The 24,129-nt window shown below is 41.5% G+C and overlaps 1 long non-coding RNA gene across 1 annotated transcript; it reads left to right on the top strand.

Moving 5' to 3' along the window:
• Positions 1-398: 398 nt before the first annotated feature.
• On the top strand, positions 399-3,657 carry LOC147148922 (uncharacterized). Its single transcript, XR_015086435.1, has 3 exons — positions 399-447; positions 613-671; positions 3,589-3,657. It is a non-coding gene; the product is annotated as an uncharacterized LOC147148922 (long non-coding RNA).
• The last annotated feature ends 20,472 nt before the right edge of the window (positions 3,658-24,129 follow it).

Genomic DNA, 24,129 nt, shown 5'->3' with positions numbered 1-24,129 from the left:
TAATGGTTCAAAAACGCCCAGGTCACCCAGGTTCATATTTTGGGTAAATAAGAAGAATGAATGATACAAGGATTCATTTTAATTCCATTTCAATTGTGTTTGCTTGAGTGAATGTACATAATCGGGCTTATTGCTTTTAGGGTGGCGTGTGTGTCACCCTGTCTCTCCGTCCATCTACTCTATCTGAAGTCTGAAGTGTGTATTCCATCGTGTTGCTATGCTATGCTGCAGACGGATGGGTGGAGGGAAAGGACAGGACGGGATGACACAGGCAGACCCTCGAGCGGACGCCTGTTGATGGCTGCCACTCGGGCGACTAACGTGTTGTGGGACTGAGCGACAGGGGGGAGCGGCGCAGCTCTGACCACACCTCATTTCATCAGGGAGTTTTGCAGCCATGTTGTTACTTGGGAACGCTTCAGGCTTGCACCAAGACTGGGACTTTGTGTGCGTGACCGCTCGAACTGTCACTTTGAACACTTGTTAAACATCCACAGAAGGCTTCTTTTTACGTGATTCGACAAATGTCTTTGCGCTTATCTATTTGCATATGGCTCGCAGATGCGGGTATCCTGAGCCACTCACCTGCTTATGACATGTCTCATGTTTCAGGACCGAGGAAAGGAGCTTTATTCGGCGCTGAGGGTTGTGAAAACAGTGAAACGTAACAGGTAAACAATTTTCCAGTTTCAATATGGAGGCTATTACGACTTACTCGTGAATAATATACCTTTTGTCGTGCCAGTATAGAACACGTGACCTTTGACACAATCAACAATGGATACTTACCTGCAACTTCTACTTAGTGATAGACGTTTACCCGCCTTCATCATTTTACCTAACCCTAATTCGAATTCTGCTAACCACATGAATTCAAAGCTAAACCCTCACCCGACAAGCCCGAACTGTAAATTCAAATCTGGAAACCACCTCAACTTTAAATTCACCTGATCCTGATATAACTCTAACTCTAAGCGAAACCTATACTAACCCGGTACAAACCCTAAAACTGCTTTAACCTCAACCAAATAAACATCGAACAAGACCTCGTACTCTCATTCAACTGACTCTAACCGACCCAACCCTAATCCTAAACTCAGTCCGACCCAAAACTCAAGCACCCTCACTGAACATAAACCTCAACCTTAACCACCCGAACCAAAGCCTAAATGTTAATCTAACCGACCCCAAATGTTCCTTTTCTCCGTGGCTTTTGGTTCTCGTTCATCTCCTACCTTCTTGTATGGGCTCAGTGGAGGCGATTTTACCGCAGCGATTTTCAAATTTTTGATATGGTCTCACAGCCCAGACAAAAGGCAAATTTCACTTGAAGATGAAGAAAGCAAATTATACTAAATTCAATGTTTTACGTCTTCTGAAATGTTATATAAAAACCCCAGGGCGTACCAACATTGGCCGACCATTACCTGAATTAATTGTTTTTTAAAATGTTTTTTTTATTTGTATCTCACATATTCTGAGCGACTCAGTCATGTTTAATGTGTGTGTGTGTGTGCGTGTTCTCACAAACCGTCATCTTATCCTACGTTGACGTGAACATGAAAAATGAAGTAACGTAAAAGCAGCAATAAGTTTCATAGCTGTGATAGATCCTCTGCTCACGCAAGCGCTCGCTGCACTTTTCTTCCAACATCGGCTTCTGTTTTTTCATTTAATGTTACCAATGATGAATAAACACACTGCCACTGACCCATTTGAGGGTGTTTTGATAAAGAACTTCTGGCAGGGACTGACTTTTGTGATTTGGTTAACTCTCAGACAGACAGACAGACGGTACACACTATTGAGAAATATGGGCTAGGAGTAGCGCAGTTAAATCAACAAGATGAATGCGGAAACAATCTCCAACAGCGTTTCTAACATTTTGACGGGGGCGGGGGGGAGGTTGCTGAAAAGCCGACATAAATGGAAATATGGAGCTCTGAAAGCGGAGACCATTTCCAGTGGTAACTAGAAAACGGGGGTAGAAAATGGCTTGATGGATGGAACACGAGACTCAAAGAAACATACAAGTCGTAACAACAAAGCGGCTGTGTTGCAGTAGTGCCAAAGAAGTGCTTATTGGACAGTCAAAGCTTTGCAAACCTATTTTTTGTGTGCACAATGCAGCTGGAGATTTTTGAAAAAAAAAAATAAATAAATAAAAAAAAATAAACAGAGCTGGGGTCCATTTCATAAAGCAGGTTTAATGAAAATTCTGCTAACCCTGGAATGAGGGAAACTTTGACTTTTCAGTTTCAAAAAGGAAGGTGACCCAAACCAGAGAAAGAGGTGTAACTCGAGCCGGTTTCAGAGAGAGAGGTAACTTAAACTCTCGGTCAGTTACCGCGGTAACAAACTATTTGAACCTAACCTGGTCGGGTCCAGGTTAATCTCAATGAACCTCGGGTTTCTCTCTGTCTCCGCCCTCTTTCAGAGCCACACATTCCTTTTCATTTCCTCAATCCGTCACTTGGCGAAGGTGAGTTTTGTCGTAGCGTCGTTCTGCCAGTTGTCAATAAAAAAAAAAAATGGTGTGACTATATGAAAAGTCCAGACACAGTATCACCGAAAAAAGTTTCTGTTGAATTGACTCAATTTTATTTCTTCAGTTGGTTGCGTACAATAAAATCATCTGTACCAAGATCAATTTTTGGTCTGCTTTAAAAATCGATCTGGATTCAGATGATTTTATTTATTTAATTGAGTAAATGATGCACAACATTTTTTTAGTGTACACTGAAATAACTTTAATTTACCCAATTTTATTTCTTCAACATGGTTGCACGAAATATAATTTTTAAGTAGACTATACATTTATTTAAAAAATGTACCTGGCTCCAGATTATTTTATTTTGCGCAACCACCTGACGAAATATCAACCATCATATTTTCCAGTGTGACCCCATGAGATTATGCCGAGGTCTTAGCTGTTCAAACAATGTTTTTATATTTTATCAGCTGTTAGGTGCGAGACTGCACCTAAATGAAACAAACTAATAGGCGAAAGTATTATTATGATTGCAAAGGACTTAAACTTCCGCATATATTGATCCGAGCAGCAATGTTCTCCCATGCCCCTCCCCCGTTGCCGTGGTGACTCATTGCCGTGTTGGTCGACGAAAGCGCTAACGGAAGCGCGTTTAAAATGATAGCCGATCACTATTTGATCCGGCTTGACAAAAAGGCAGATAGAAGGACTGCTGACGGATGGCGATAAACAAACTGACAAATTTCAGTAAAATGCCCACCTTTGCAAATAAAACACAATCCAAATAAATGCGAACAAATTAAATAGTTTTATAAAGTGTAATTACCATACATACTGTAATATGCAAGTGTTGGATTTTTGTGTGTGCCTTTAAGGGGCGTGGCCTAGTGAGTGCCATCGGGAGCTGGAGTCAAGTTGGCATCAGGGCGTGGGTTGTGGCGTAAAATCACCCCTTGCCAGCCCATTCTTTTATATTTGTGTGTTTGATTGTCTCATTCAATAAATGGCCGAAAGTGTATGAGTGACTCTTAAACTCATTAATTATGGCACGTGTAAGTAATGGTACCACTGTAACAGTTTTTACATCTGGGTTTCAGATATGAACCACAAGGACAAGCAGTTGGTAACCAAAGTGACATCGGCAACTACTGGCCTGGCATGCATATTACAGTCTGTGTAAGTACACTTCACAAAATAAATTGTTGGTCCAACATCTTTTATTGGACACCATGACGTCGTGTAACAAGGGCATCATTCTCTCCTGAAAGTCTGGCCTCCTTTTAAGTGCAATGTTCATGTGCCGGTCAGGTCCGATCAAGGTAAAGATCCATTAGGTTAGTATGCAAATATATGTATGCGAGGGCCATTGATTGGGGTGAACGGGGGCTGTTTTTAAGGCGCGCTGACGCTGATGAGCAGGGAAGGCTTGGCGTGACCTGTCTGGGTCTAAGTCAATATAGTGTCACATTACTGCACAACTCAATCACTTACAATCTGGAGTGGGCCAGGTAATAATGTCATTTCCTGTTGTGAGTGCACACAACCACACCGATGTGAGTGTGACCTCTACAAACCAGTAGAGTGGCGGCAATCTCGTAGTTTGGATGGCTCTCGGCAGAATTTAGGAGAATTTTGAACTAAAAGAAGAACTGGATCCTATGCAGGCAGACTTTGGCTGATAGGCGGTGACCCAAAAATGTGCTAAAATGAGTAGAGTAGTCATATTTACCTACATCAAGTTCATCAATTAGGAAATTGAGCAATATTTTAAAGTCGGAGGTCAACCCAAGCATATTTTTTTCAAGAATATGAGCTATGCAAGCCCACTAGTTGAAACAAGACATTCTGATCAATATTGTTTGTGGAATAAGAGTTAATCCACTCGGTTTTAGCCATCTCTGGGGGCGGCCATTTTGTCACTTCTATCGACTGAAAATGACATCACAACCGCTCAAGGCCCAGCTAACGACCAATTACGGCTCACCTGTTTTTTGAAGCTGAGCCGTGATGATGTGGAAAAAGTGGTTGCATTTTGCTGCTCAACTCATATTCCACAAACGCAATATCAATCAGAATGCCGTGTTTCAACTTGTGGGCCTGCTGGGAACATATTCTTGAAAAAAATGTGTTTGGGTTGATTTCCGCTTTAACCAAATATGATGATATTAAGCAACTTCACGTGAATGAAGTGAACTTCACTTTGGGTTTTTCTTTGGCTTTTTTTTTAAATGAGAGATAACCAGAATGTGAAACTGGAAAAGGAACTTGTTGCTGTGTTATATTCAATATAACATCGCTACATTGACGTCGAAGCTATGCTGTTTTTATGTGACGAGACTTACCTCCAAGTCACACCTTCTGCATTCATTATGGGTCAGCAAAGATAAGGATGAGTAGACAAAAAAAAAAAAAAAAAGCATGTTAAAATGCAACTCAAAACATTGCTTGTACAGTCAAATGTAAAATAAGTCAAGAGAACGCAATGCTGTAGACCTTTTCTACCTATTTCCTGCAGGGGGCAGTAATGTCTGCCGTCTTCGGCGGAATAACGACTTGCCTCGACTCGGCCTTAGTGGAGATCTGCCCTCTCCTGACTGACATTGTGGTTATCTCTGTCAAGGCACTACATACCGCACTGACCTGATTTTCATGATTCCAACTCTGAACCCCCCGATGAGTTCAAACTCTCTGAGGACGGGTGGATCATATATGCATGCTGTGCCAGAGTGCATTGTGGGTAAGGGGTCTTAAAGCTGGTGCCGTAATAGCACCTGACAGCTCCCGCACCCCTCAGTGCCGTGTGTGTGTCTTTGTGGCTTCATTCAGAGTGACAGTGTAGATTAGGGGTGTAATCCTCGTCGAGCTACACGGGATCTACTACTAGCGGTACACACACTCAGGCGCACTCACACACAATATAATACATGCCATTAATTGAAACATTTACTGCCAAGACTACATTTATAAGTGGCGAGTTGAAGGGAAAGGAATTAAAAAAATAAAATAAAAAAATTGCCACTTGCATTGAAGCTAATTGGATTCTTGCATTAAAAATTGCTTCTCTATTTGTCCCTATATTTCTTTTAGGCCAATAAATAAATAAATATTAACTGTGTGTTAAGACTGTGGAGTTGAAGATTTACGTTTATGTGTTGTGGGCTTGATATTCAAACTCAGTTGCTCCTCAGGGACTTTTTAGAAAATCCAGCACCTGAAGCTAGTTTCACTTAGAAAGATTCAATTTGTGTGGTGGTTTTGAAACTACTTAAAGTACAAAAGTAAAAGTAATGCAAAGAGAAAAAAGAGCGGTGAAGTGAAAGTCACGTTAAATATTTTCTTTTCATTATGTTCTATGTGCCCTGGTAGTCTAAACACGGTTTTATGAGTAATCTTGCGTTCATGAAATAATAATCAGATGAATCCACCCCGCCCGCAAATTTTTGACTTGACTTGAAGGACAAAAGCTTGGGCCGCACCACAGGGGCATATTGCGCACTAACCCAACTCCTCCAAAAACATTTTTATAAAGGCCATAATGATTATAATGTTATATTAAAATGTTACGTCAAAGGCGACCTGTTTCAGATGCATATACTCTATACCCATTAAAAATGATCACATTTAGGAAGCACACATGGCTAATACTTTAAAGAGCTATGTGTACTACCAGAGCATTTTACAAAAAATTTGCCACCCGCTTATCGCCTTCCGCCTTCAGCCGGAATACACCTTTGCCGTCCATTTATCCGCTATTCTGTCCGGCCGGCCGGTCCAAATAGTAATCGCCTATAGGCCGGTCCGCCTATCATTTGAAACGGGCTTCCGTTAGCATTTCCGACTACCAACTTTGACAAACTACCACAGTTTTTCAAAATTCAGAGAAACCATCCGAAACCAGTTTTAATTTGCAACTTGAAGTGTGGTAGGTGTCCGCTGATAGTGTAGTGGTACACACGCCTGAGTTGTGTGCGGGCAGCGTGGGATCAATTCCCGCTCAGTGACAGTGTCTATGTGTGCCCTGCGACTGGCTGGCGACCAGTTCGGGTTGTAGTCTGCCTTCGCCCATTGACGGCTGGGATAGGCTCCAGCAACTCACCGCGACCCTATATAGGATAAGCGGTTTGGAAGATGACATGACATGACAAGTGTGGTAGGTATGCCTATTATGACTAGAGCCACATAAAAGTCCCAAGAAGCCATGCCTGAAAACATCACAGGGAGTTTGCCTTTTTGATTTGTTGTGGCGATGTCATTTTGGACATATTCTTCAAAAACCACCTCGTAGAGATTCTGTCCTAATGCTAGCAGATTTAAACTTTGAATACTAGACAGATGGGTGACTCCAAATGTTTGAAATGTTTTTGTTGTTGTCATTTTGTGTGAGGGCAGAGCATGACTGCAAAGTTTGATGGTTTGCCATAAAACTCAAAACTCTATTTAAACGCCCGCTGGAGGTGTTTATAAATTCAGCCCCTAAAGCTAATTTCACTTAGCAACTTGAAATTTGGTAGGCACATCTACTGTATCATCAGTTGACACATGAAAAAGTCCCACGGACACATTCTGTAAAACAAACAGTCTGCCGTTTCAGTTTGTTGCAACATTTGCTCTTGAGTATGATCCTTTTCAAGGGTTTTTCAAAAATAATTTCTTCCTGTAGACTTTGATTGCCACCAAATTTAAACTTGATACACAAAACCAATGCATGATGTTAAATTGTGAAAAAAGAAAATGATTTCATTGGCACAAGGCAGTGAAACTCTTACAAACTCAGCCTCTTAACAAGAATGATTCTTCAATATGACAGAGATTTATGTTTTTGTTTTAATCAACCGCCACCACATATTGACACCAAAGATTTTGGTTTATTTGTGCGTAATTAACTGGTTAACTATATGTACTCAAAGAAAGTTCACTATATTTGTCTTTTTTTAACCCCAAAAGAAATATCTGAGGTGGCAGAAAAATAATAGCGGTGTTTTGACTTTTCCCGGATGTGTCGAGGAAAAACACTTAGAGGGGCGCTTTGATCTTGCTTTTAATTAGCTCCCATTCCCCTCAAGTATTCCTCTTTTCTGTATTTGCAAGAAAGCGCGCGAACAATGCTCACATTGTGGCCCCCTTATGCCGATATCAGCGTTTTACTTAACTTTCCCTCTCAACTTGCTTTTTTTTTTTTTAAATCCCTTTTCTCTTTTCCACCAACTTTCCTCGGTCTCCCTGTCCTTTTTCACTGTGGTGATAAACTCATCATGTTTCAGAATCAATATTAATTTTGCCGCCTTGCAAATCAATGGCGGCGGGGAGGAAGAGGCTCCTTTGCATGTGGAGCTGCTTCCTCGTCTGCTGCCAGCCGTAGTGATGAGAGGTGACGGGACATCCAGGCTGGAGCCGGCGGGGAGGCCCCAAACTCGCTCATTAGCTCCCCTCAGCTGGAACCTCTCACTTTGCCACTCTGGCCCCTTCGCCAAATATGGGCTGGGGGGGTGCGTTCGTGTGTGTGCGTGTACCGTGATGAGTGACTTTATCTACAGGAGAGTTTGGAGATTTTCCACTGAAATTTCTATCTGATCATATTGACATAATTGGACAGTGTGTGTGGTGTGCATGTGTGTGAGCATGTGCATGTGCATTGAACATTGTCCGAGTCATTGAAAAGGCTTTTGTTAATGCCTGTCAAACTTATACACACATATCTATCTATCTATCTATCTATCCATCCATCCATCTGTATGTACATGGATGTGTATTTATGTATGTGTACAGTATATGTATGTATATATATATATATATATATATATATATATATATATATATACACATACATATATATATATATATATATATATATATATATATATATATATATATATATATATATATATATATATATATATATGTGTATATGTATATATGTATATGTATATGTATATATGTATATGTATATATGTATGTGTATATATATATATATATATATATACACATACATATATACACATACATATATATATATGTATTAGCACGTCCGCCTCTCGTGGGTTCGATCCCGGCTCCGGCCTCCCTGTGTGGAGTTTGCATGTTCTCCCTGTGCCTGCGTGGGTTGTCTCCAGGTACTCCGGTTTCTTACCACATTCCCCAAAAAATGCATGGTAAGTTGATTGGACACTCTAAATTGACCCTAGGTGTGATTGTGAGCGTGGATGTTTGTCTCTGTGTGCCCTGCGATGGGCTGGCATCCAATTCAGGGTGTACCCCGCTTACTGCCCGAAGACAGCTGGGATAGGCTCCATCACGCCCGCGACCCTTGTGAGGATAAACGGTACAGATAATGGATGGATGGATATAGCTTAACCGCAACCCTAATAAACGGATGGGTGGATGGTCGGTATGGAAGCAAGGTGTTTTAGTGGTTTGTACATTTGTCTCAAAATTCGGAGGTTCGTGGTTTGAATTTGAAATTGATAAAAGTTGCCTATTTTCCAGAAAACATGAGATAATGTCAAGATAACTCATTCACATTTTTTTAAGAGAAAAAAAGTTTTAATGTTATTAGAACAAAGTTGTATTCCCCTCGACCTCAAAGGTGTAATCTTTTCAAAAACAAAAACTTCGTCAGGATATCGTAATCTTAGGCTAATAAAGTAGTTTTTCAAGATAAAGTTGTTATTATGATAGTAAGTCAATTAAATATTTCACCTTTATCCTCTAAAAAAACATGACGACATAATAGAAAAAAAGCACACTTTTTATTCTTAAAAACAGGGCTATTTCCTGTAACAATATGTCTTTTCTTCTTATAATAAAAATTATTATGATTATTTTTTGGCCGCCTAAAGCTACCGCTCCTGGATCTTACTTTTAGAACCACAACCTGAGCTTAGGCGTGTACGAGCATCGTCTTTTGTGATGGTGACACGGTAGCTAACAAGTAGCTACCGCTACTCAGTTCCCTCCTTGCGAAGCACGAGCAGGCTTACCTTGCTCCAGAACCTTCACAAGACACCAGCAGCAGACGCACGCAAACCAACACCTCAATGAGCTGGCTTGCGAGAAAGGAAGTGTGCACAGAGCCCAATTTGCGGGACAGACGCTCGTACAAAAAGCGGTAAGAGAGCATGACGAGGCGGACAGGTGAAGTGATGGCAGTGAGAGGGAGAGGAAAAAGTACATCCAAAAGTGCATATATGAGCTAAGTGGGACAGAGCTGCACAAGTTTGGACTCACCAGCTTCGGAACGCTTTATTATTTTTTTTTTTAATCCCCCGTTGGGGCGCCATCCGGCACCCCCCCCCTCCCAGGGGTTCGTCGTTTGGGGCTCACGCCGCCACCTCGGCCTTGGTGACTATCGAGCCGTCAACAAATTAAGAGTCGCTATTGTTGCGGTGACAACAAGGCGCGGCGCTCGCCACGGGGAAGCGCCTCGGCAGAGCGCTGACAGAACCCCAGAATTCTCCTAATCATGGGTGGCTGTCAGGAAGCACCTGTCCTGACACCTCTGCTTAAAACCTGTCTCCCAGGCATAAGATAATTACAAGTGCCAGCAGAGAAGACCGGGAGAAGAGAAGGAACTCTTTCTGTGTGAGGAAATGGAGCTAGGGAGGGTTATTTTTTTTATTTTTTTAGACAAGTTCCCATTGAAGTGGGAGAGAGTGTTCAAAGGCAAGAATGGAGTGCAGTGAGGTGTCTGGGGTGTCCCCCCCCCCCCCTCAACCCCACTGAGAGGGGGAGGATCGGAAGGGTGGTCCCTAGGTAGCGCTGCGGGGGACAGGCGCAGGACTGAGCTGTCACTGGACCCACATCCATACAACCCCCCACAGACACACACTGTTTGAGTGGTCCAGTGTTCCATGGAGCAGTCCTCATGTTAGGTGCATGCTGGTGCTAACAGTTTGTGGAATAGCTTTTTTTTAAAAATTTATTTTATTTTTTTTTCTCTGAAAAGTTGTGCCAAACTTTTGGGAAGAGCTGGACCGAAAGTGACTGCGGGATTCTGCAACTAGCTATCATGAGTAGTCTACCATCGACAACGAGTAAAATTTGGATGATAGCTGAACAACGTCGCAGTGGATGCCAGGCATATCAAAAAAAGAAAAAAAAACAAAAGTTGATCTTTCACCACAAAAATGAAGTTTCCAGGTACCAATACAGGAGCTTCTGTACAGGAGGGGTTGAACCGACTAGTCGACGTGTCGACTTTACCACCGACTGTGCAGTGATGATTATACAGTAGCTTCAAGTTGATTACTTACCGCATGTTTCGACACTAACAACACGTACACCTCGCTGAAATCAACAGGTGGTGGCTCGGTGCAGCACGTTTTAGGCAAAAGGTAAAAACACTGATTGTGCCAGAACAAAACTTGGAGATTTCACCTTTCAAGCATAACCGTTTTTTTTTCTTGCTTTTAAAATAGACGGAAGCGGCATTTCACCCGTCAATGTAATCGTCACGGACCGCATCCGTCAGTGGCGGTCTGTAAGTCTGTCACTGGTGGACGCCCTGTGTGGCAGGCATCAAAGGTATCTGAATGTGATGGGATGAATGACTCGGAGATGCAACCGAAGACGGCAGGGAAAGTGAGTGAGGGAGCTTGTGCTAGGAGGCAAAAGGACATACAGTAAGCTGACAACTGAGAAAAAAAAAATACCAATGACATCGCTGATTAATTGACATTGATTGGCTGGACGATCATCCCCTTGGAGATGACCACAAAAAATCTGAAGCCTTCAACGAGTCAAAATATTACAAGAATAAAGTCATAATATCACTGGAGTAGTTATAAGATAATTAGAAAAAGTCATACTATTATAAAAATAAAGTTGTAATGTAATGAGAAATGAGTCGGAATATGACCAAAATAAAGAGACGTAAAAAGTCCAGGAAGAAGCCAACATGTCACTTTTACTCTAAAAACACACAACTTGTCATGTTATGGTTGTCTGTACGGCTCCCCTGAGTGAATCCCTAACAAAGCAAATGAAGTAAGCTCGTGGGCTTGGGCTAACACGCAGCGATGCGTGCTTACGTTCCATTACAGCCTGTCATTTCTCAAGCAGCGGGCTTTCCTTCAGACTAACACTCCTGTCACAGCGGCCGAGGGAGGGCTGAATTATTCAAATAGTCCTAATTCCTCCCAGCTCGCTTTGCAGCGCTCTGCCACTCATCATTTGTCTTTTCATTGTTGCCAATTTACAGGCAATCCCTCCCATTAATGATGCCAACTGCTCTAAAACGGAGGATGGTGAGGGGACAGAGTGGAAGTGAGGGGGAGCGGGACAACGGCGGGCATTTTACAAGCTGCTGTTGCGGTTATAAACGTATGATTTACGGACTTTCAGCCGCGCGCGCCGATTGTTAAACAGGCTTTGTTTTATGAAATTTTTAAACGTACATATGTGGCTTTATTTGCCTGTCGCTAGTAAGCATATTTTGGGAGGGGAGCAAGGAGGTGAACTATGAAATATATCTACATCTGCTTCCTGTGCAGGCATAAAAACCCAGAAATGACTTTCAGTATGTTCCGATGAGATCGTTTTCTTTTTACACTCCGCAAGTGGTACGAAAACACTTTTCTTGAGGTATTGACTAAGTGCAAAGAACAATAAAGATGAATACATCGCGGACGACGGTGATGACGCAGCGAAATGGAACTCGTCCGTTTAACGACTTACCTACAGACATATGCGTGCGTTGCAGTCGTAAACATTTAAAGTTAGGAAATGGTCCGTTGCCACGCGTCAGTCGCTTTAATGAATAGTGGGACACAACGATTTTCCTTCTCTTGCATATTCTGAATCGATTGTTTTGCTTAAAACTTGATGCTGTCGTAAAAGCTAAAATGTATCTGGGGGCCAGATCATTTTTTGGTGGTCAACTAAAGGAAATTAAATGTCTACTTTATGTTTCTTGCTCAAACATGACTTGTTCCTTATATTTTGGCAGAAATCCTGGATGAAAATTGCAAATTTTCTTCATTTAAAGGGGAAATCAACCCAAACATATTTTTTTTTATCAAGAATATGTTCTATGCAAGCCCACCAGTTGAATGAGGGCATTCTGATAAATATTGCGTTTGTGGAATAAGAGTTAATCCACCCGTTTTAGCCATCTCTGGGGGCTACCTGAGCCCTGAGCAGTTGTGATGTGATTTGTAGTCGACAGAAGTGACAAAATGGCCGCCCCCTGAGATGGCTAAAAATGAATGGATTTTACCGCTTAACTCACATTCCACAAACGCACTACTAAGCAGAATTCCGTGTTTCAACTAGTGGGCCAGCTGGGAACATATTCTTGAAAAAAATATATGTTTGGGTTGATTTCCAGGGATAAAGGTAGCAACATAGTTCAATTTCACGTACAGATATAGAGTCTGTAGATAGCCAGAGGAACAGGCAAACAGCTAGCTGGATGCAGAACTCAAAATCAAGGACAAGGCTGAGGTGATGGCCTGGAGAAAGGCAAAGCGTGAGATTCAGGGATGGAGAAGGTCGGCAACGGATGATTCAACCAAGGAATCGTGCTGGAGAGTCTGGCATGTGTGTGCAAGTAACAAAACGCTAGTGACAATGGCATGGCTTTATTTACGAGAATTGTTAGCTGTTAAAAAAAATCATCATCAAAACACAAAATATCTTTGCATATTTGTACTTCAGTATAATGTGTGAATATTTTTGACAGCTCTGGTTTTAGAGGACCTCAAGATCCCGCCATACGTTTTTCATAAATAAATTAAATAATAGTAACACTAATTTCGTTCGACAAGATTAAGCATTGAGTAAAGTATGCAGACTGCTTTGCTTCTTATGCTAATCACTAGCTAGCTACCCACCAACTGGCTATGTTTGCCACATATGACTATGGAAAAATTAACAGTTACCAAGTTTACTGGCAAAATGCAGAGTGTCTGTAATTTAGATTTTTTTCATTACGTTGGGACTTTATTGTTGTAACTACACCTTTTTCTCATTAAATTACAAATATATTGTTATAATACTGTGATTTTTTTTCCTCATGAAGTTACAATTTAATGACTTTTCGCCACAAAGTTATGATCCATCCATCATCAAAATGTGACTATTCTTCTTTAGTTTTTTAAGGTGTAGCGTGATTACTTCACAACAGTGGACCCAGTAGGCTATTGTAAGTAAGATTTGTAAGAATTAGTGCAATCACCTCTAAAAACTATTTATTACTCATCTAATGATACCCTGATTGTTGTATTATTAGCCGGAGGTTACCATTTTCATTATCAATGTTTTCATTTTCAGAACGTATCGATCATAATCAGCGTTGCAGGTGTATGGAGACAATAACAGACATGGGAGAGAGACAATTTTTGATCACTAGAAGAGCAAGTGAGTGAGTGAGCGAGTATGTGTGTGTGGGAGAGAGAGAGAGAGAGAGAGAGAAGAGAGAGAGAGAAAGAGACAGTGATGGAACTGTGCCGCTATCTTAAATGAGGAATCCCATATGAGGGTCTGGATTAACTGTATTTAATCCCTCATCAAACGGACAATAACAGAGCAGTCTAATCCCCACGTCCCCCCACCTCCCCTTTCTCAGATTAGCTCGTCATCGGCGTCCTGGCCAAGCAGTGTGGTGTCGGTGGCAGCCTGTCGGGTTCTCCTCCACAATGACCTCTACTGGAGTTTAGAAGCGGCGCCATCACAGCACATTCTGCTCTACAAAAGTTGTCATGAAGATGCTGGAAAGCTGTTGTGTGAGGGCCAGGTAGGGGAAAGGCTCAACAGCTCAAGTACATGAGGATACATTCCAAATTTACCCACGATAAGCGGAAATTTGCAATATAGAGAGACCATTTAACAAAATGTTTTAATTTAAAGTTTAATGCGTCCCAGATGCTTAAAACCTTAAAACGGAAGTCAACCCAAACAAATTTTTTTCCAGAATATGTTCTATGCAGGCCCACTAGTTGAAACACAGCGTTCTGATTAATATTGCGTTTGTGGAATATGATTAAGCAGCAAAATCCGCCTGTTTTTAGGCTATCCCGGGCTCGGCCACTTTGTCACTTCTGTCGACTGAAAATAATGACCTGATCATGGCTCGGGTTCAAAACAGGTGAGCTGTGATTGGTTGTTACTTGAACCCTGAGCAACTGTGATGTAATTTTCAGTCGACAGAAGTGACAAAATGGCCGCCCCCAGAGTAGGCTAAAAACAAGTGGATTAACTCTTATTCCACAAGCGCTATATGAATCAGAATGCACTGTTTCAACTATTGGACTTGCATTGAATATTGAATATATATGTTCTTGAAAAAAATATGTGTGGGTTGGCTTCCTGTTAAAAAAAATCCCAAAAACTGTTAGATCACATTTAAAAAAAAAAAAAAAAAAAAAAAAAGAAAAAAGAAAATCCCATAACACCATGAGGACAAGGTTGCAGATCTGCACTGGGTAATTTTTCTTTTAATAAAAACTGAACGTGGGTCCCACAGACCCGAACACCGTACAAGGTTAAAGTAAATGTAAAACTGAGATTAACTCAAACCAAACACACATAATTTTGTCAAACGAAAGTCCGCTATCTTAATGCGAACATATATGAAACAACATAGCTGGGCTAACGGAAATTAGCATAGATGTTAAAGTAATTTTTCCAATGATCCAGTATCCAAATATAAACCTTAAAACAATATGCTATTTTAACTTTCAGAATAGCAACAGATTGTGCAACACTTTGAGGTATTTGCATTTGGTGATGTGACTGCAGCATGCGCCACGTAACACATTAATTCAGTAATTCGACGGTGATAAAGTGCTGCCTTCGCAAATTAAAATACAACCAATCTTTATTAGTGTTTATAGTGGCACTTGCGAAAGCATATGGATTAAAAACTATTTTAAATTGTGGAAAAAAAATTATATGTCACTTTAATTTTTATATATTTTTTTCACCCTATACTTTTATATTGTTATTTTTCAATTCTGTGTGTGTGTGTTTTTAATTCGGGAAGTAGTCTGCCAACTCACTGGCAAAACGCGAGCGAACCAAACAGCACTTGCCATCTAATTTGTGCTCCATCGAGCTGCTTAAAAACCGTCTGCTGAACGAGCCAACCTCATACTGAGAGTTGAAATTGAATGTGAAATTTTCAAACAAAGGAACGCTTGACTTTGAGACCCTCGATTGTGCTACAAACCCAGTAATTAGTGTGCGAGATAGGCTGATGTAATTACCGCTAAGTGTGAGCACCCTGGAGTAAACAAATATGTTCATCAAGCAAATAAGGGATTACCGTGTATATGCTCACTTCGCTCCTTAACCCGTCTGAAGCACTGGGGGGACGCGCAACGCCAGGCGAGCAGAAGTGAAAAAAATAAAAGAAAATATAGACAGACGGAGCCGAGCGAGCCGGTCTGGGCCAAAACTGCTGACGACCAGTGTTTTCTGCGAGAGGTCTCGCTTCAGTTAAAAAAAAAACATAAATAGGAAAATGTAACTTGGGAATGTTTGAGTAAAAAAATTTTTACTCTTGTGTTGTTTACTTTGGAAATGGTTAACTTCCACCATTTGAATTAATTTCTTCAAAATTGGTGGTCATTTATGAAAGATTTAAGATTCCAAAGTCAAACACGATAAATTGGGTGAGGCTGGCTCATTTCCATCCACCCATTCCTTCCAGGTGAGCTGCAAGCTATCCCAGCTGACTTTGGCCAAGAGTTAGAGTACACCCTGGACTGGTTGCCAGCCAATTGCAGTGTTTGCCTTCCAAGTTGTTGTAATTTAAATCATTTTTCCCCCCATAAGAAATCATGTTAGATGAATTAATTTGTTTTGGTGTTACAAGCACCTTGTAGTGTTTTATAGGTACCGTATTGCTGGAATCAATGCCTCCTGCATCCCAAAAACCTGCTTCTTAGGTTATGTGAAGACTTTCAATTATCCGTACGATAGGAGTTGAACGACTAAAGATTTTTTTGTAGTTGACTATAATGTGATGATAGTCAAATCAAAGTTGATTAATTGGTGATGTCATTGATATTTTTTCAGCATGTAACAGCAGTCCTGAATCTTTTTTTGTGCACCTTTCACATGGACATATTTTGACTGACCGTATAGAAACAAATACAAAGAAATGATTAGAAATACATCTTACTATTGCTCAAAATGTAGTTGTTATGATAAGTGGGAAACTTTTCTCTTCAACGAGCCAAATGGTTTCATCTTGCGTATCGTAGAATAGCGTGTTATATGACAGGACATCATGGCTCGAAAAGAATTGAGCATTTCTCTGTTTTCCCTTTTTCGAAAAGTCCCTTGTAAATTGACAGAGAAGAAGACAAGATGCAAAAATTCATGATTTTTATAAATCGTTTTTATGGTAAGATTTGAATACAAGTCGATCTTGTGGCAAATTTTGGATCTGAATTTGACACCTGTGCCTCTTTTCTGAGTTTCAAGTCTCATGAGATTTGCTGCTGTTTGTTTGAATATTTGTTTGAAAGAATATGTTTTTGGTTAACTCCAAATTGTAAGACGTTTGTGGCAGAGTTAGTTCTGTACTTGTACTGTGACATTTAAGCCATTAAGTCCGTGTCCTGTCAACAAGTTTGTTTTTGCTGATGGAGTCGGGCGCTGCAAATTTGGGGCATTCATTTTGAGCCAAACCTCCGCTGACCATCTCCCCAATTGTTTGAGTGCTAGTGCTGAGCTGTAATTTCTCTCCCAATTAAAGCAAACATGATTGAAGACTGACCTGTTTTAGCACGGCCTCAGGGCACAGGTTTTTATTTTTTATTTTGCAGCGCTAGGCTGAACAGTTTAGCTGGTTGCTCAAACCTGTGACCAGCCCCCTGGCCACCAGCAGACAAGCGTGCTGACCTGAGCACAGACATTGATGTTGTACCTGAGCATTCGAGGTGAAATATGGGACCCAATGGTGACCTCAATGCACATACATATTAGTGCTGTCAAGCGATTAACATTTTTAATCGTATTTTTCATAGTGAACTCGTAGTTAATCGCATATTTTATTTATTTAAAAAAAATCCCTTGATTTTTTTTGTCCCATTATTTTCTTAAATTTTAATACCCTTAACATGAATAAGAGGATTGATTTTCTTCTGCAAATACTTTATTAAAGCGAAGTCAACCCAAACATATTATTTTTTAAGAATATGCTCCATGCAAGCCCACTGGTTGAAACAAGGCATTCTGATAAATATTGAGTTTGTGGAATAAGAGTTAATCCACCCGTTTTTAGTCATCACTGGGGGCAGCAATTTTGTCACGTCTTTCAACTGAAAATGATATCACAGTTGCTCAGGGCTCACATAACGACCAATCACAGCTCACCTGTTTTCTGAAACTGAGCCATGGTTGGTCTTTATTTGAGCCCTCAGCCCATCTGTGATGTCATTTTCAGTCGACAGAAGTAATAAAATGCCGACCCTTGCGATGGTAAAAAAATGGATGGATTTTACAACTTAACTCATATTCCACAAACATAATATTAATCAGAATGCCTTGTTTGAACTGGGGGGCCTGCATAGAACATATTCTTGAAAAAAAAAGTTTGGGTTGACTTCCACTTCAATTGAAAAAACAAGCATTGGATTCAACTCACGCGAACAGCCCCTCGGCCCTTTTCAAACACACACACACACGCATACACTCACACACACGCACGCGTGCGTCTTTCAGCTGTTACTAAAAGCATGCTACTGAACACCAATTGATTGGCTAACCTTGTCTTGCTTTAGAGAGAAAATATATATGACAAACACAACGCTGCATTTTAAGGGCAAGCAAAGAAAGTCTATCTAATCTAAGCATGGCTAGGATATATCTGTATATACAGTATTTATGTATATACTGCAGCTACGTATGATCTAAGCTAAATATTAGCTGGATATGTGCATTCGTGAGTTGAACTTGTTGGTTCAATGTTGCAATTAGACGTACTTAGCCGATTCTGACTTTGGGTCATGAGCCGCATCGTGTCAGGCTAGGCGTCGGCCGAATGAGCCAGGATGACAGACCCCGTGAAGGTTGACTGCTACCACCGCGGTGTCCCAGCGGTCGCGCAGCTGTGGAGATGTGTGGGAATTGGCCCGCCCAGAGTCGCCGCCACGCTTGCCGGCCGGGACGAAGCGAGCCGAGGAGCTGAGCGCGAGTGGGGGCGAGCTAACGTGCCATTGCTACACATCTTCGGCGGCAGGAGCCCAAGGCTGTGCGACATGCGTGCACACTTTTTTTTTTTTATAGGTCGTACTTTGTTCGTAGCTCTTCCGCACAGCTAACTAGGAATCAAAACTTAGCACCGACATTCTAAAATCTGAATGGTTCCGGGTGAACCGGAATGATGGAACTGATTCCACTCAAATCCGGGGTTTAAGGGGGACACAGCCGTGCATGTGTCTGCCGAGCAATTCACCCTCATCGTCAATATTTTGAAGATGTAACGCCTCCTCTACTCCAAAGCTTTTTTTTTTTCAAGATACATGTATAGATCATGGTGACTAGCAGCCTTTATCAATGCAGCCGCTGGTTTGGTTGCTATGGAAACCTTAATCACGTGATCAAAAAAATTGACGGCGTCAAAAGGGGGTATATATATATCCATTCATACATACATACATACATACATACATACATACAGTAACATACAGTATATACTGTATATAATATATATTCTTTTAGATGATATACACAGGGGTCCACTGCACTTCCTTGACACCAACTTCTAACCAGGGCTTTGGCGCCATCTTGTGGCACTTTCGTGCATTAGGTTGCAAAAATACGCAAAAGCATGAGTTTTTGGGTCAACAGTTGATAGGTTGCACAGAAAAATAGGTGAATTGACAAATAATGAACTCCGAATGGGCAGGACTCACTATACTATACTATACTCTCTCCGACGTTCCAAAAACACGCATGTTAAGGCCCTGATAGACCAAACCGACGTCGGAGGTCGTGAAGCGCCGTGGCGTCTTTAAGCGCCGTCTGATTGGTGTAGCGACCACGGTCGTAGTGTCGTAACCCGTCTGTAAGCGTCTTGGGGGCATTTACTTATTTTGAATCGGCGTCGCCAGTCGTGACAATTGGTCACTCTGATTGGCTGTTAGCTAGCAAATCAGCGCTTGGAGCACTAACGGGACGTGACAAATGCGGATAAACAGTGAGCACGCCTTCGCTGCCTTAATCTTCTTACAAGAACAAGAGCGAAGGTTGACAATGTAAGTATTTCAAAATACCGTGTCAAGAACGTGAGGGTTTACTTTGCGTGGGAGTTCATCGTGAGCGAAGAATAGAGCCGAATGCATTGTTTACGTTGTTATAATCCGCCCCCGGCCAACATCTTTCCGGTTCTAACAATGAGAAATAGTGACTACCGCCGCCGATGGTATGGAAGGGTATTACATCTGCATGCGCAGAAGGTACTTTAATGGTCAGCGTCGCTGTTTGTCGTTGCGGTGTGTTTTGCCAGCGTGACATGCCGACAGCCGGCCGGACGCCACAGGGGCTAAGCGTCTGTCACTGTTGGTGAGCGTCGTTTTGGTGTATCAAGGCCTTTAAATTAAATTACAGTAGACCCCCACCCGCATACTCGCGGTCCGGCACATGCGGATTTGCATTTTTGTTATTCACGATTAGCTGGGGTTCACTGTATTCTATATTGTCCATAGGTGTGAACATGAGCGTGAATGACTGTCTATATCTGCCCTGTGATTGGCAGGCGACCAGTCTAGGGTGTATCCTACCTCTCACCCAAAGTCAGCTCAGATAGGCTCCACCTCGCCCGTGAACCTAATGAGGACAAGCACTAGTCTACGCAAAATGGATTCATGCACCCCAAGATGCATTGGATTCAAACACCCGGTCAAATTATCATATGATGAATAATAGGTGATCCCACGTGACCACTCAAAACCTCTCTCGTGTGTTCTACATACCAAGACTGCTTTGCCTCAGAACAAAACTATCCATATTTAATTTTGTATGTAGCGTACCCCAAAACTGCCTCCAGTATCAAGCACTTTGCAAAAAAAGCAACTTTATATTTTATTCTTTACAGGATGTCATATTGTTGTACGTTACACAAACTCCAATTATTTCAGACTTCTCTAAATGGTCTAACTGGAGCCATCTTATGGCTATTGTAAGGTGTCCATTCATACCGCAGTTTCGGTAGGCTTCGGGCAGGCTAACTTTGTACTGCTGCCAAAAACAGTAAAGCAGCCCCCCGTTGATATCAGTTATTAATATTTAACAGTGCACTATTAAAGTTTAAGGCGGTTGAGATGGAGCTGGGGGGACGGGGGTAGAAGAGGCTACTTCATGATCACTGGCCATGCAGCACTCTAAAACACGTGCACTAAAGCCCCTGACAGTGTTACAGTGTGGATTTAGGGAGGTGGGAGGCAATAGTGCATGAGACTATGTTGTGTGTGTGTGTGTGTGCGCGGGGGATGTACACTGGTGAGGACAGTGGAGCTGCTAATAGCTTTACTCCACGTCTGCAAGATTCTATTGTGCACGTGCGCGCTGGCAGGTATTCATCATCAATGTCGCAGGCTGCTGATTGTTACGTTTAGAGTTTGTGAGGCGTCAGGGTCCAGTGAAAAGTCTTACTGCTGCACGTTCACTTTTAGTTGCCGCTGTAAAAGTGCAATACAGAAACAAATAAAAACACCATATGCTTTGCTGTTGTTTATATTCAACACAACTATATAAATGGGCATGTTAACATGGTTTTATATAGTGGTCTGTGGTGCTGATTTAACTGAAATGAGAACCTGGCATTCATTAGGGGTGGAGTGTTTATTTCTACAAATGAGTTTTATAATAATATAGGCTAATGTGTTCCAGGTGGAGTAGGTGAACATATCAGTGGTGGCTCGTCAGGGCCAACAAGGAGCTCTCTCCTTTTGTCCAATCAGATTTATCCTCTGTGTTTCCATGTCAATCTAATCTGCCCACGGCCTACAGAATCCGTACGATGGGCCAATTTAACTCACACTATATTACCAATGGGACTGTTTCATTCACCAATCAGATTTCATATTTGGACTTAGCAGCCTTTTTATGTCCTGTGATTGGTTGGTCGGAGCAAAACGTGTTACCGCAAATTTGCAAAACACGTCTGTAGTGAGCTGCATACATTAATGCTAGTTGATTAGCATCTCTGGGGAGTATGAACTCTAGTGGGCCTGCATAGAACATAATCTGGAAAAAAATGTGTTTGGGTTGACTTCCCCTTTAAATACTTACATTTAGTGACCACTATAGGCCAGGCATGGAAATGCCTTTTCCCTATTGGTCCAGATCATTGGAATCTAGCCTGCGTCAAGTCATTTGCTACAAAGGGCATGAGTCTTTGTATGTTAGCTAACGTTTCATTTAGCCTACAAGTTATCAGTACCTGCACGTGCTAAATGTAAACAGCAGCAGTCTGTGTTGTAGTATCGTTGCTTGAAATATAATTGTGTCTTTTGCTGAGTGAATAGCAAACTTTGTATGACTCCAAACAGTAATGTTAGCACCAATAGTAGTGCTAACACAACACAAGAGGCGTCCTGGTTGGTACGCTAAAATGACCAGTTTCCAGGGCAAAAACAGAGCTCTTATTGTCCTTTTTAAAAAAAAAAAAAAAAAAAAAAAAGGTGTACCATCAGTCATGCCATTTTAAGGTACAATTACCTCATCGTGCTACTTTCAAAATGCCAAACAGGTCATACAAAACACATAAGAGTGTGCGTGTGTTTTTAACACCAGTTGAGGAATGAGAAAACAGTGTTGATGCTGCCATCACAGTGTGTGTTTTCGGTACGCTCTGACGTTTTGAGGTAAACAAGTCAAAGCAAGGTTAAGAGAGAAAGAAACAGCAGCAACGTTCCGATGCGTCTGAGGAATAAAAAGAATAGGCCGGCCGGCTAAAAGTGAGCATGAAAAATACGCCACCTCCCCCGGTGACCCATATCATCCATTATGTGCGGCGATTATAAGAATAGATCTGCCTTATGGCTGGCCACTGGAACAGGAAACAATAGCTCACTGTCAAGGTATGTTTTAACCAAGGGCTGACCAGCTTTATTACACAACTGTACTTCCAGTTGCTTACCTGCCACCCGCAGTCTGTTTGCTCCACTGTCCTGCTATATTAGTCAACAACCTGCATCCATTTATATTTCGTCCCACCCTCACCTTTATATTAGCAAATGTTAGCTTGACTTCTCCTGACCTCCTCGCGGTTAGTTCACGAAAGCATCATGAGCAGCAAATGTAAGGTTTATCAAACGACAGTGATTCTTATATGAATAATTACTCCAACACAAACCAACAATTGCGCATTCTCCAGAGCGGTCACGACCTCAAGTTGAGCCCTGCTGACCATAATGGTTGTGCATTATGCTGTATCACACGCTCTTTCTTTTCATTCAAATGAAAGAAGGTGTGTCTCCTCCTCAACTGCTTCATGTCACCGCATTACTCATGAATTATGCATTCATGCAAATCACAAAGGAGAACCCAAATCTTAGCTAAAATTAGTCTTTTAATGAAATTCCCCCCTTCGGCCCAAATGCAAATACAGCGTAAGTCTGTCCAGGAATTAAACTTAGTTGAACCGCTGTATCTTAATAGCTGATCTCAGGCCAGTGCGGTCGCTATTAAGTCTGTCAGTCGCGGCGCAACGCTTGAACGCAATCGCAGCTTTGCCTTCTCGTGCGTGGCTTCCTCTAGTGGCATTGCAATATAATGCTTCTGCATTGAGATTGTCGAAGTAATTTAATGTAATGCCCTTTGTCTATGGAATCTCCAGTAACTGATCCAGATACAGGGGCGTCAAGAGTGCCATTTTCATTATTAAACACGTTAGAAAACATTGCATTGGGTTTTGGGAGGAGGTGGGAACATTTACGGTCATTTTGGTATGGAAAGATGATATGATAGACAACTGATTAGAGTTACGATCGTGCTCACTTAACAAATGAAAATCTACAATCAAGTTCCAAGTGGATTCAAATCTTACACTCACGTGTATGTTTTGAGAGTTGTATCAAATTTAATTCAGAGCCCACATTTATGTGGGCTGCATGTGCGGTATAATAAAGAAGCCGTGTGACATAAGTGGAGTTTTTGCAGTCACACAGCATTTCCTTATCACCCTATTTGAATGAGAGCAGATGAGGTTATAGCACAGGCGTGTAAAGGCGACTAATGCTTCACTAATGAACGTATCGCACATATCGAGATGTGTGCGCGTACATGTGTAAACTGTGTGTGCACTTTTGCATACACAGCACCGTGCCTATTCAACAAATTCACGGCTGTACACGGTAAATTTCGTAGAGTACATTTTACTCTAAAAAGACTATACTTGGTCCCTGTCTAAACAGAGTAAAATTTACACTTGGAAAAGAATAATATTCAGAGTAAATTTTACATCGAAACACTTGGAGTGTTATTTACCTGGGTAAAAAAAACCCAGCTATTAAAGTTATTTAATAATTTTACAAGGAGAGTTTTTCAGTCAATGTTACTTGCATGGTATTAGTTATTAAAAAATGTCACACAAGGGCAGAGGAACATACCATACTACTGTGAGTTAGTAAATTACTGGTATCTGCGAAAGGACCGCAATCCGCCCCTGAAATTTGTTGGTACGTTCA

The sequence above is a fragment of the Filicampus tigris genome, chromosome 4, assembly GCF_054856515.1.
Source record: "Filicampus tigris isolate MCC_2025a chromosome 4, RoL_Ftig_1.0, whole genome shotgun sequence".
NCBI classification, from domain to species: Eukaryota; Metazoa; Chordata; class Actinopteri; order Syngnathiformes; family Syngnathidae; genus Filicampus; species Filicampus tigris.
This window is presented reverse-complemented; position numbering and strand designations above follow the sequence as displayed.